Genomic DNA, 15213 nt, shown 5'->3' on the forward strand with positions numbered 1-15213 from the left:
ATGAATCAAAGCAAGCAGAGAATTATAGATCCTTTGTATACTTCTATGAAGGAATGATAGTTGAAGACAATGTTGCAAATCAAGTTGGGAATCAACAAAAAACTTCAGTATCTGTTGAGTCTCAACCAGTGAATGCCGAGTTGCATTCAGAAATCGAGCTGCAGAATGTGGAAAATGCACATTCTGATTCTAAAAATAGTATGCAAGAAAGAAATGATGAAATACCAGATGTAGAAGAATGAGATGACTCTAAAGCTGAAGGATCAAATATGGAAAGAAGGATTGAACCCAGATTAGCCAAGTATGTAAGAAGAAATCACCCTGCAGATCAAATTGTTGGAGATAAGGATGCTAGATAAATGATAAGGAATAGACTCGGGAATGAATCATGTCTACTAAGCAAAGTTGAACCCAAAATAGTCAAAGATGCATTGCAAGATTATGACTAGTATAAAGCCATGAAAAAAGAGATAGATCAGATTGAGAAGAACAAAACTTGGTCTCTAGTTCCTAGACTAGCTAATAAGAATGTGATCGGTACCAAATGGGTGTTCATAAACAAACTTGATGAGAATGGTGAAATAACAAGAAACAAAGCTAGATTAGTTTGCAAAGGCTATGCACAAGAAGAAGGATTGGATTATGGAGAGACATTTGCCCCTGTTGTAAGAATGGAAGGAGTAAGAACATTACTTGCATATGTTGCATATAAAGGTTTCAAAGTCTACCAGATGGATGTGAAGTCAGCTTCCCTGAATGGTATACTGGAAGAGGAAGTCCATATAAAACAACTAGAGGGATTTGTCGATGAAAAGAACAAGGACATGGTTTGCAAGCTACATAAAGCACTATATGGATTGAAGCAAGCACCTAGAGCATGGTATGAAAGGTTGCACAAATATCTTGTCAAGATAGGATTTGAAAGAACAGATGACAACAACAACCTGTACATCAAAGCTGAGGAAGGTAAAGACATTTTGATATCATAAATCTTTGTTGATGACATAATATTTAGAGGAAAAGATGTTTTATGCAAAAAAAATTGCTGATCAAATGAAGCATGAATTTGAGATGTCAATGTTTGGAGAAATCAAATTCTTTGTTGGATTACAAGTACATCAGTTGAAGCATGGCATATTTGTGACCCAATCCAAATACATCAAGGAAGTACTCACAACATTTGGGCTAGAAAACTCAAAACTAGGTACTAAACCAATGGCAACAAGTCATAAACTATCCAAGAATGATGAATCTTCTAAAGTAAATCAAACATTGTATAGGTCAATGATTGGAAAGTTACAATATGTTGTACACAATAGACTTGAAATTGCATTAGTTGTTGGAATTGTAGCAATATTTTTTGCCAATCCAAAAGAAAATTATTTAATATAAAGAGAATATTGAGATACTTGAAAGGAACTGATGACTTTGATCTATACTACAAGAGGAATGAGAAGTTCAAACTGAAAGCTTACACTGATGCAGATTAGAGAGGTAACATTGATGATAGAAAAAGCACCAATGGAGGAGCACTTTTCTTAGGACAGAGGTTGATCACATGGACGAGTAAAAAGAAAAGTTGCACCTCACAGTCTACTATTGAAGCTGAATATGTGGCAGCTGCTATAAACTACACTAATATTGTGTGGATCAAACATTTGTTGCAAGGTATGAAGGAAGAGGTAATTGAACCTGTGACACTTTATTGTGATAATACAAGTGCCATAAATATATCAAAGAATCCAGTAATGCATGCTAAAACTAGACATATTGCAATCAAGTATCATTATGTAAGAGAACTGGTGGAAGATAAACAAGTGAAGATGGAACATGTCAGCTCAAAGGAACAGATTGTTGATATCTTCACAAAGGCACTACCATAGATGCTTTTGAGTATCTTAGAAGAAAGTTAGGGGTGATACCCCTAGCTAAGGATACTTAAAGCAAAAGTAAGTATGCCCTGCATCAAATAAGCATAATGTTGAAGATTTTACACATTGATGTAGAGGATGTTTACTTTGGGATCCATGCCTAAAGTAGTAGAAGTGTTGAAAACTTCAAATCAGTCACAAGCAAGGTGACAGAGGGAGACATTAAATGAACCTGTAAGAGCCATATCTGCATATTAAGATGCTAATATGTCTTTGGCATTATTGTCAAAGAGGGAGAAGTGAACAATTGATCAACAACTGTTAAAGAAAAAGGATCAAAGAAGTAGAGGGAGATTTCAAAGGTTGATCAAAATAATAGAAGATGAATAATATAGAGGAAGAAAGATAAAGATAAAGGATACAACAGTAAAGAGGGAGAAGTGAAATGAAGAAATCAAGAGATGTATTTGTTTTTTTGGCAATTCGACTTTTTGTTCTAACCTAGCAAGTTTTTGGTGGAATAGTTTAGTCCAATGGTTGATCAGTTTAGTTTGCCATCGATGCCAAAGAAGGAGATTGTTGGAAATCTGATTAAAAAGCTCATTGATTGTTGAAGATCAAAGAGGGAGATTGTTGTAAAAGAATGTTTTCAATCATTGTTTTTCCATTGATGTCAAATCTATTATTTGTAGGAATGACATTTGCTTATAAGATCCAAGTGTTATCACTTAGTTGATTGATAAAGAGGATTTGATCAACAAGATGTAACAAGAGCACCTAAGGGAAAGGTTGAGTTATGATATTGTAATGAAGTGCAAGGATTAGCTAAGACAATGGTTTAGTGTATTGATAACATTCTCAAAGATATAGAGGTTGGTCACACTTAGACATATTGAAGGAAGAAGTTGTAACAAGGTTAACTGCAAAGCTTTAACTTTGATCATCAGTAGGTGTCGAGCAAGTCAATTGAAGTCAAGAAAATTCCTAGTATAAGGCAAGTAGCAGACATTTCCAATGTGTGCTGAGTGATCTTCAAGTGCTGAGTAAAGATCAGGTGTCGAGCATCAGAAAATTTTTAGTGTGTGTCGAGTGATCTTTAGGTGCTAAGCATTAGGAAAAACATAGTTGATGCCGAGTAACACAGTATGTGTCGAGCACCAGTATTTCAACAGTACCGAGCTGCTGCATTATTTCAAATGATGAAAATTCACCAAATCTAAGCCAACTTAGTGGTTACATTGAATTTTGTGAATGAGTTGGAGGATAAGGATGATGAGTTGTTGGCACAGAATCTTATGTAAATCATTTTGGGCGAATTCTAAAGGATTATTCAAGAAGTTTCTAGAGGAAACAAAATATGGGTTGGATACAATGTATCCTACCTAATCCATGTGAATTGAAATTGAAAAATGGAAGAATCTAGTGAGAAAAGGGAACTCCAAGACTTCTATTTAAGAAGTCATAGACCAAGAAGCAAAGAGTTGTTGATACTGTTGTTGCTGAAGTGCCAAATCTGCGAAGTGGTTGAAAGGGTGTCAAGAAGGAGACATCTAGGAGAAGGAAGAGCACAGAGGCTCTGCTTATACAAATGGTCATGAAGAGATGATTGCACTAGTACATTGAGTATGGAGACTCAAGGAGACAAATTTTAAAAGAAGAGGCAAGCTGTTAAGAATTGCAGAGATTAAAGGCCAGGCAAGGGTATGAGCTGAGAAGTGATCTGAGATCTACAAGATAAGTTGTATGTTGTAATCAGGTCAAGATTTTCTAATACTCTCTAGCAATTGTATTAGATCTGAAAATCCTATGGACTTAGGTTGGCCTAACAACCATTTGTAAATCCTTTAATAGGGTGGCATTCCAAGTGAATGTTCTAAAGTCCTTTAACCAGACTCACTTTTAACAGGGTGGTTAAATCCTCTAACAAGGTCACATATAACAGTGTGTTGTAAGCCTTTGATACGGAAGGCCTTTCACAAGGCATCACTTCAGAAGGGTGAGAATTAAGTAGCATGTTACTAGTGGTTTTTCCCAAATTGGGTTTCCATGTAAATCACTGTGTCATGTGTTGATTTCTTATGTGTTATGCGTACACATTGATTTACAGTAACTTGTTAATTATATAAGTTAAAGTTTGGATGAATAAATGATTGAATTGGTTCACTATACTTGAAGAAAAATTTGAATAGGACATTTGGACCTTGAATAATTGATTCACCGCCACCACCCCCCCCCCCCCCCCCCCCACCCCCCTCGCCTCAGTTATTCTAAAGTAATTCTAACATTTGTTACCCAAAAACCCTCCAATAAGAAGGTAAAATTGGGGTGGGGATAACATCTATAAGTATTCACTATTGTAGCTATATATAAAGTGTAGCCAATTAAGGTTACAAGAAGTTTGATCATACACTATGATCTACCCTGTGAGGGGTATGCCCTATTAAACACTTACAAAGACTATTAGGTCTCGCCATGTTAAAGGATTTCAACACCCTACTAAAAGTGTGCCTTGTTAGAGGACTTAAACTTACAATAAAAGAAGTGCTCGGTTAAGAGATTTACGCAAGTATGTTAAGACTACTCTATTAGGAAATTTACTCTGTATCACCTATTAAAATGATTCAACACCATGATCCTTCGGTTAGCACTCTATTGCTAGATGCTAGATCGTCTCTTTCCTGATGAATCCTTGATCCTTCTTATAAGATATGTCTCCTTTGTCCTCTCTCTTCTTTCCTTTGTTCTCTCTAATTGATTCAATAATTGATAACATTATCACAACCTTTATAGCCACCATGAATGCCTTATTTGCACTTGGCATTCATCCCCTTTGGTGTATTCACTCATCATACACACTTCTTAGGGTTTCCTCCTTAAGTAAACATAGGTGGGCTAGGGTTAGGTAAGAATCAACAATTGTGGTTGATCCATATTGCTCCTTACAACATTCCTAAATTTGGTTGGTCACATGTATTGCATAGGGAATATGCCTCCATACATATATTCTAGAATCATAAAACAATTGTTAAGCTAGCCCTAAAATGGTTTAAATAGAAGTTTGTGCCATTACAAACAACTATGTCCAAAATTGTTCACTCGGAATTTGAGGACTCTAATGCTCAGCCATTACTATATTCACAATGTTGTAACTCAACATACTCTATTTACTCGGCTCCTAAATCACTCAACATGTATAGTATGATCGTCTCATGAGTGACTCGACACATAGTGGGATATTACTTGACATGTATTGTTTGGCAATTGATGCTCGACATTCTTTGATCACTTGGCTCACACTAATTGCTCGAATTTCTCTGATCACTTAGCTTGCATTGTAATACTGATAGATAATGACTAAGTGTTTTGTCAAAACCAATTTGAGATTAACATAAGCCAGTAAAAAAAGCAACAAGAGCGATGTTGTTTGAGAATGATGTTTCTAAGACATTTTGGAGAGAAACATTAAATACAACAATATACACTTTGAACAAAATACAGATTAGAAAAGGTATGAACAAGACACCTTATGAACTATGGCTTGGCCATTCACTATCAATTAAGTATTTCATACTATTTGGGAGAAAATGTTATATTAAGAGAGATGATGACATTAGTAAGTTTGATCCAAGAAGTGATGAAGGTATGTTTCTTGGTTATTTATTGAAAAATAAGGCATACAAATGTTTTAACTATAGAACCAAGACAATAGTTGAATGTGCAAATGTAAGGATTGATGAAAAGTTTGGAAGTAAGGAAAAGATGGTAAATTATAACTCAAATGAAGAAGAAGATGATTCTGGAATCGTTAGATAGAATTTTGAAGTTTTCTTTGAGACTAATAATGATTTGCATAATGATGTGTTAATTGTTGAGCAAAGATATGAACCTAGAGAAGAGATAAGAGTTGAGATGTCAACTCCTACCACTATCAAGAGTCTGATAAAGAAACATCCTCCTAAGTAGATAGTTGGAAGTAAAGACAAAGGTGTGATGACAAGAAATAGAGTAAATGAGGATATATGTTTGATATCTCAAGTTGAGCCTAAGAGTGCAGATGAAGCATGTAAAGATGATGATTCAAGCAATGAAGGAAGAATTAGATCAGATTGTGAAGAATGATACATGGGATTTAATTCCTAGATCTAAAGATAAGAATGTGATAGGAACCAAATGGGTATTCAAAAACAAGATGACTGAGCAAGGCAAAGTTGTGAGGAACAAAGCTAGACTTGTATGCAAGGGATATTCACAACAAGAAGGCATAGATTATGAGGATATGTATACACCTATAACCAAAATGGGAATAGTAAGGATGTTCTTGGCTTATGCAACAAATAAGAAATTCAAGGTTTATTAGATGGATATTAAATCAACATTCCTGAATGGATAACTTAAAGAAGAGGTATATACTGAGCAGCCTAAAGGTTTTCCTTTATCAAGAAATAAAGACATGGTATGTACACCAAAGAAAGCTCTATATGGCCTGAAGCAAGCACCCAAAACCTATTATGCAAGGTTGGATAGTTATTTGGCAAAGCTTGGATTTGCTAAATGTGCAACATATAGTAACTTGTATTTGAAAGAAGTTGAGAATGGTTTGTTGATAATAGTAATATTTTTTGATGACATCATTTTTGGAGGTAATGATGAAGCAAGTGATAAGTTTTCTAGAGAGATGAAGAATGAGTTTGAAATGAGCATGATAGGAGAAATGAATTTTTTCCTAGGATTGTAGATTGTATAGAGTAGTGATGATATTTTCATTTCACAAGCTAAGTACTCGAATGACTTGTTGAAAAGGTTTGGTTTAGAAAGTTGTGAACCTGTTGGTACACCTATGACAATTGGTCACAAGTTATCCAACAAAAATGAGACACCTACAGTAGAGTAGAATAAGTATAGATCCATGATTTGGAGGTTTGCAGTATTTGTCCCACACCAGACCATATATAGAAAATGTAGTTAGGATTGTAGCTAGATTTCAAGCTAATCCTAAGGAGTATCATTTTGCAGTAGTGAAGAGAATATTCAAATATTTGAAATGAACATCTGACTATGGAATTTGGTATGATAGATCAAGTGATTTCACTCTATGTGCATATACTAATGTAGATTGGGCAGGCAGTATGGATGACAGAAAGAGCACCAATGGTGGAACATTCTTTCTTGTAAGAAGATTGGTTTCTTGGATAAGAAAGAAGTGAGATTTCATTTCTCATAGTATAGCTAAGGCAATGTATATTACGGCAACAAATAACTGTAATCAAGTTATGTGGATGAAGAAAATGTTGAAGGATATCAGAATTGAGTTTGAAGAACCTGTTATCATTTATTGTGATAACACAAGTACAATGAGTATGCCTAAGAATGTTGCATTGCATTCTAATACTAAGTATATATTTATTAAGTATCATATGCTGAGAGAGAAAGCAACAAAAAAGGAGACCAAATTGGAGTATGTGAGTACTAAAGATCAGATTGCAGATAACTTTACGAAGCCTTCACCCAAAGATACAATTGAGTACTTGAGAGGTATGCTTGGGGTTATGCCTCTGCTTACTTCTAAGTAGATAATGTAGAGAGTGCATCAGTCCAACAATACATAGCACTATTGTCATCTTGGACTGAATACTGATGCTTCCCATATGGGGGAGTAACTATGACGAGTAGAGTTATTGAGGACTCTTGGTATTTGGTTTTGAATAGTGCCTTTGGACACTCAAGTTGGTTGAAGACTTGGAGTAGCATATTAGCAATTGGTATTTGACAATTGGTGTGTTGTGACACTGAGATTGAGGCTTTTGAAATTGATATCAATGGGGGAGAGAATATGCAAGAAAAATAACTCCTAATTATGAGAGAGAATAACTCTTAAGTATGGGGGAGAGAATACGTATGAATGAGAGATATCTCTTTAGAGAGATTTAGAAAGATTCATGAAAGGAAGTAGGAATATGCACTTTATGTATTGTGAATTATTTAGTGTGAGGTAAATAATTGATGTCTAAGAAGTAGGAGTATGCACCTGTTGTATTGAGACTTTTTTTAACGCATGGACAACTAATGCTAGTTAGCAGCAACAACTGAACATTGTTTGGTATTTTTGGAACTTATATGATTTTTCATATATGTTGCCATCAATACCAAAGGGGGAGATTTTTAGCATGAAAGCTAATGATACTAATTTGGGGGAGTATTCTAAGCATTGGAGAGTATTAACATGTTGTACTCTATCATTAATGTCAACATAGCATGGTTTGTGTATAGACTGGCTAAGTAACAGACATAGATCTTAATGGTATGGACAATGGTTTGATTGTCTAGTGATTGTAGTTATGGACATGTTTGACATAGTGTCCTGATGACATGGTTTAGTGCAAAGAGTCTAAGTCAAAGATGTACGAAAGTTGTACATTATTTACTGAGAGCAGTTCAAAGACAAAGTATTGGGAAAGCAATTCCTGATGCTTGTTTGCTATCTTACATATGAGATGCAATGAGAAGATGTGTATTCAGACAATGACAAAGGACAATCTATTGATGATGTTTGCAAGTGTGCAAACCCTAGTATCACACATGTGAAGTTTTGTATAGGCTATGAGACGACAGTGCTATTGTAATTATAATTAATTAATTATCTTATTATAATTAATTGGGAAATCCTCAAGGATGACTCAAGGAATTATTATGAAGATATGATATAAAGGAAAGATGTTTTCCTTGTTTATGAGCATGTGTCAAAAAATCTATTGAAGCGCGAAGTGCGAAAAGGAGCAAAGTGCTTCTTGAATGCGTGTAAGTGATTCAAGGGATTATTGGATGTGAGTGTTGTGATCTCGTTAAAAGATCAAAAAGAGAAGAGTTCTGATTAACAGGAAAGAGGAAGATGAAGGAAGTACATTTTGTTTCTATTATTCTACAAGAAATTATACATAGATCATTTGGACAATGGGTTCATTGGTCTTTCCCTTGAAGCTATCTAGACAGTGGGTCCAACTGTCTTCTACAACTCCCAACAGGGTTGGAATCTCCTAATATGGATTCAAAGTCTCCTAATAGGGACTCATATGTACTAAATGTATTCATAGACTCCTAATACGGTCCATCACCTAACAAGGAATATTTATAAAATATTTATATTAGTACATCATCTTGTGGGTACCATCCCCATCGGGGTTTTTCCTCTGATCAAGGGTTTCCCTGGTTAACATATCTGGTGTTATTATGTATGAGTATCTTGTTGTGGTTTTAGTTTATGTTACTTATATGGTTAAGTTTTTTTAATGTTGATAATTGTGATAATAGTTGGATAACAGATTCACCCCCCCTCTCAGTTATATCAGTGGACTATATATTCTAAGATCCCTAACCCTGGAAGGTGTAATTGGTAGGCTTACTACTGTTGAGATGTCTAATTTTGATAATTACACTCCTACTACTATTGAATCTACTTTTAAATCACAACTAGTTCTTAGCAGGAAAGGAAAAGGAAAACATATGGAAAATGACACTGATACTTCTGATGATGAACTTGAGGCACTGATAGCTAGGCGATTTGGAAGAGGCAAAGGAAAATACAAAGGTAAACTTCCCATAATATGTTTTTCATGTAACAAAGTTGGTCATATTGTTGCAAGGTGTTGTGATATAGAAGATAAGGATGAAAGGAAGGATGTCAAGTACAAAGGAAGAAGAGGTGACTGATAGTTCAAGAAGAACAAGGACTGCAAGGACAAAGGTAAGAAATCTTATTATATTTTTGAAGAAGAAACTGATACTGAATCTTAAAGCAAATAATGAAGAGGTAGTCTATGTTGCTATGAAAGAAGATTCTGATGAAGATGAGAAAACTTATTTAATCTCTTAGGCTAATAAAAGTGATAGATGGATAATTGATAGTGATTACTCTAATCACATGTCTAGTGATAAATGTAAATTTGAGGATTGGATGTGTTAAATTTGGTAATGATGTTCCATGTCTTGTGAATGGTTAAGGATTAATTCAACTAAATGACAAAATTAAATGTGACAATGTTTATTGGCTTGAACAACTTAACTATAATTTGTTGAGTGTTTCACAATTAAAAAAATCATGTTAGAGAGTTGAATTTCATCATAGGAAGGCCAAAATATTTGATGTTGATGGTAAATTTATTGGAAGTGGTGATCAAACAAGAAGTAACTTGTTCTATCTAGATTTATTGGATGAGACATGTTTGTTTGCAGAACATGAAGATATTTGGTTATGGCACAAGAGTTCATGTCATGCAAATTTTGACAATTTGGTTAACATTAGTAAAATAAAAAGAGTAAGAGGTTTTCCAAAACTGAAGAAACCTGACAATGCTATGTGTAAACAATGTCAATTGGAAAATTTGACAAAGTCTAGTTTCAAGAGCAAACATATTCATCTGATGACATTTTGGAATTGGTTCATACTAACTTATATGGACCTAATGGAGTTCAAAGCTATTGTGGAGAAAAATATTTCATTCTATTTATTTATGACTATTCTAGAATGATGACTGTGATGTTTCTTAAAGAAAAATATGATGTTTTTCAGTTGTTTAAGTGGTATTTGGCCAGAGTTGAAAAAGAGATAGGGAAGAGTCATAAGTGCTTGAGATCTAATAGAGGTGGTAAATTCATTTTCGACGAGTTAAACATATTCTACACTGACAGAGGAATTAAAAGATAGATGTCTACACCCAGGACCCCTCCTTAGAATGGAATAGCTAGAAGAAGGAATAGATCAATAAATCATTGTGCTAGAACATTGATGATGGAGAAGATCATTTCACTAAAATAGTGGAGAGAAGCTATAAGTACAACTATTTATACTTTGAATAAAGTGCAAGTCAAGAAAGGTACAAATGGTATGCCTTTTGAATTATGGTATGAATATGCACCTAATGCAAAATATTTCAAAGTTTTTGGAAGAAAATGTTACATACTTAAAGACAACAAAAATGGAAAACTTGATGCTAAAAGTGATGAAGGCATATTCCTAGGATATCCCACAAAGAGCAAAGCTTACAAGTGTTTGGAATCTAACACTAACAAAGTTATAGAAAGTGCAAATGTAAAAGTTGATGAATGTACAGAGAAAAATGAAGTTGAATATAAGATAGAACCTTAAGACCATAGTTCATTCATATATGTGAATGATAGTGCTCCAAGCACTCCACCTGAACAAGCAAACAAAGTATCAAATCCTTAACAGACTGGGAATGTTGAGTTGCAATAGCTAGTTGTTGAGCAAAAAAATGTGGTGTCGAGCAAAAAAATAAATGATGCTGATTCATGGACAGAGGAAGTTGAACAATAGGAAGGCAATGTTGAGCGTGCATAACATGAACTAGTTAATAAACAAGAAAGAGATAATGAGCTTGAAATCATTTTTCAATATGAACTTATTGAAGAACAAAGAAGAAAAGACCCTGTTAGAAAAAACATGTAAGAAGACATCACACACCCAAATAAATCATTGGAGATAAAGAGTCTAGTGTTATAACAAGAAAAAAACTCAAAAGTAATGCATGCTTACTTTGTGAGTTTGATCCCAAATCTGTGAAAGATGCTTTGAAGAATGAAGATTGGATACAAGCTATGAATTAAAAAATTGAACAGATTGAAAAGGACAAAACATGGTCCCTAGTAACTAGACCTAAAGACATAAATGTTATTGGAACCAAGTGGGTATTCAAAAACAAGCTAAATGAAATAGGTAAGGTGACAAGGAACAAGGCAAGATTGGTATGCAAAGGATATGCATAAGAGGAAGGTGTTGACTATGGGAAACATTTTCTTTTGTAGCAAGATTAGAAGGAATTAGAACACTGCTTGCATACTCTGCTTATAAAGGATTTAAGGTATATCAAATGGATGTCACATATGCATTTCTAAACAAGATTTTTGAATAAGAAGTATACATAGATCAACCTTAAGGATTTGTAGATTCCAGTAATAAGAATACAGTGTGCAAGCTACATAAAACTTTATATGGTTTGAAACAAGCCCCTAGAGCATGGTATGAAAGATTGCATAATTATTTGGTGAAGATTGGTTTTGCAAGAACAAATGATAACAATGACTTGTATTTGAAGATTGGTAAGAACAATGAGGTATTGTTATCTGAAATATTTGTTGATGATATCATATTTGGAGGCAAGGAAGCATTCTACAAATCATTTGTTGATGAAATGAAGAAGGAATTTGAAATGCCAATATTTGGTGAGATCAAATTATTTGTTGGTTCACAAGTATATCAAATGAAACAAGACATCTTCATTACTCATTCCAAATATATCAAGTAGCTACTAAAAACTTTTGGGATGGAAGATTGAAAACTAGTGGGTACACTTTTTCTACTGGACATCAGTTATCTAAGAATGATGATTTTGTTGATGTGAACTAGACACAATATAGATCAATGATTGGAAAACTACAATATGTTGTTCATAGCATACCAGATATTACATTAATTATTGGGATAGTTTCTAGATTTTCAACAAGTCCTAAGGATAATCATATGATGGAAGTGAAAAGAATATTGAGATATCTGAAAGGAATGAAAGACTATGGATTGTATTACAAGAAGAATGATAAGTTTGAACTAAAGGTATTCACTGACTTTGATTGGGTAGGAAATGTTGATGACAAAAAAATCACAAGTGGCAGTGCATTCTTTATAGAAAAGAGACTGATTTCATGGACAAGCAAGAAGTAGAACTGCATTTCCCAATCAACAGTTGAAGCTAAGTATGTGGCAGCGGCAGTGCATTATTCAAATATCATATGGATCAAGCAATTGTCGAAAGATATGAAGGAAGAGATTATCAATCTAGTGGTTATATATTGTGATAATATAAGTGCTATTAACATATCAAAGAACCTTGTTACGCACACAAAGACAAAGCACATTACTATCAAGTATCATTACTTGAGACAACTAGTCCAAGACAAAGAAGTGAAATTGGAATATATGAATACTAGAGAACAAATAGCTAATATATTCACTAAAGATTTACCTAAGGATGTTCATGAATATATTAGAGGTAAACTAGGGGTGATTCCCCTAGACAAAGCTACTTAAGCTAAAGTAAAGCATTGCAACAAATACACTGATCAAACTATCTTACACATTGATGCAAGCGGTTCTACTTTAGGAATTACCTATGGTAGTGGTATACAAGAAGGATAAAATTATAGATCAGTTATATGAAGATGAAATCTATGAAGAATTCAAAACTAACATAAAAACATCTACATGATCAAGATGCATAAGATATGAGATAGTGTCTTTGGCACAATTGTCAAAGAGGGAGAGTATATCTAGAATATAAAAAAGGGAGAGTATGAATCCAGAGGGAGAGAATATCTAAGAAACCACGAGGGAGAGATTATCAGAGAGTTATAGATAAAGATCACAATGAAAGAGGGAGAAAGTGAAAGTTGGCAGATGCATGGTAAGTAAGAGGGAGTGATTACTTGGAGTTCATAAGATCTACTTATGATTGTTTCCATATCAGAGATGTGAATAAGAATGAAACTAAGGATATTAATGAATATTTGATACATTGAAAATGTTGCTTGAGAGTGTACAAATTTTTGGATTGTATGGTAGCCTGGAGTATTTCTAAAATATCTTTTAGAGGTGTTGTCATCAATGCCAAAGAGGGAGATTGTTGGAAACCACAATTGGAACAATTATTATGTTGTCATTGATGTCAAATCTATTGATGAGACAATTTTCTATCTAATCTAAGTGTCATATTTATTTGATGGATAAAGAAGATTTTAAATTTTGTTCATAACAAAAGCATCTAGAGGAAAGGTTGAGCTATGAAGAAACTACAGATGGAAATTTGATTAGTTGGACTTTGACAAGATAAAGTGATTGTTTAAATCATGTTGCAAGTAGAGAAGATAGTAATGCTCAAGTCTTGAAAGTGTGAACAAAGATAGATCAAATGCATAGACTTGACCGAGTAATAAAGTAAAATACTAAAGAATCTTATAGAATGTGTCGGATGACGCTAGTGTTAATTGAGCCATAGTAAGTGTCGAGAAAAGTTAGTGTTGACCGAGCATTAGTATCAACCGAGTGGCTATGTTGATGTTGAGCAAGAAGTTCAATAGCGATTGAGTAATCCAGTGACGACCGAGTGTCGGAACACAATGTTGGTCAAGGAACAACATTTTAATTATTTGTCAGGAATCATAATTTCTAACCGACTAAGTTGATTTATTAAGATATGAAAAGTGTGTTGAGGATAAGTATCAACGAGTTGGATCATTTCATTCTAGGAGAGGATTAGGTAAATGACCTAAGAGATGGATTCCAAGAGAATTTTCTAGAAAAGAGGAGATAAACAGAATGGTGACTAGATTCATTGAATTTGATGGATCGAATCGTGAACCCTAAGATCTACGATGGTGTTTAAGAGGAAAAAATCATAAATGCCTATTTAAGGAGTTACAAAGGCAAACTTTCTATAGATAGGTAAGAGTGCAGATAAGCTATGCACGTGTGTAGAAGTTCCAAAGAGTTGGAGCTGTTACCGATGTTGTTGACTGGAGAATCTAAGCAGAAGGCTTAATTGAGTTAAGAAGAAGTGAAGTGTGATTTCTTGAAGAGTTGCCAAGCAAATCAAATATGAGATGACAATGGAGGCTAGATAATGAATCAATATTGAGAGCTAAACAAAGATTTGTACATGCAAAGTGAATTGTACTTAACATATCAAACTTGTTGTTACTTTCTAACCATTGTGAACAATACTTGAAATCCTTTAATCAAGGTTGACTTAACAGTCACAATGACTTAATAGTCTATATAAAACCTTTAATAGGGTGACATTCTAATGAAATATTCTAAAATCCTCTAGCAAGGCCACTCTTAATATAGTGATTAAATCCTTTAATAAGGTCACATTTAACAGTATGCATTGTAACTCTAACATGGTTGGCTCCTAAAATAACTCACTTTAGAAGAGTGAAATTTGATGACATGTTGTTGGTGGTTTTTTCCCAAATTGGGTTTCCACATTAAATCCTAGTGTCAAAATTGCGTGGATGTTATTATGATGTCTTACTAATTAAAGTTTACATTCTGCAAGTTTGTTATTTTAGAATAGTGGACAACTACCTAATGTTGCTAATGGTTTACAGTAGAGACCAAGCAATGAAATGATAAGATCTAAAGTTTTCTAAGTGTTTGTTTATTTAATTGGTACATCTGGACCTTGGATAACTAATTCACCCCTCTCTCAGTTATTCTAAATATTCTAACAATTATTAAGTGCATAGGATATACAAAGTCATGTTGAATGTCGAGTTA

Source organism: Cupressus sempervirens, chromosome 11 (assembly GCF_028749045.1).
Source record: "Cupressus sempervirens isolate cs-2001-9-10 chromosome 11, ASM2874904v1, whole genome shotgun sequence".
Lineage (NCBI taxonomy): Eukaryota > Viridiplantae > Streptophyta > Pinopsida > Cupressales > Cupressaceae > Cupressus > Cupressus sempervirens.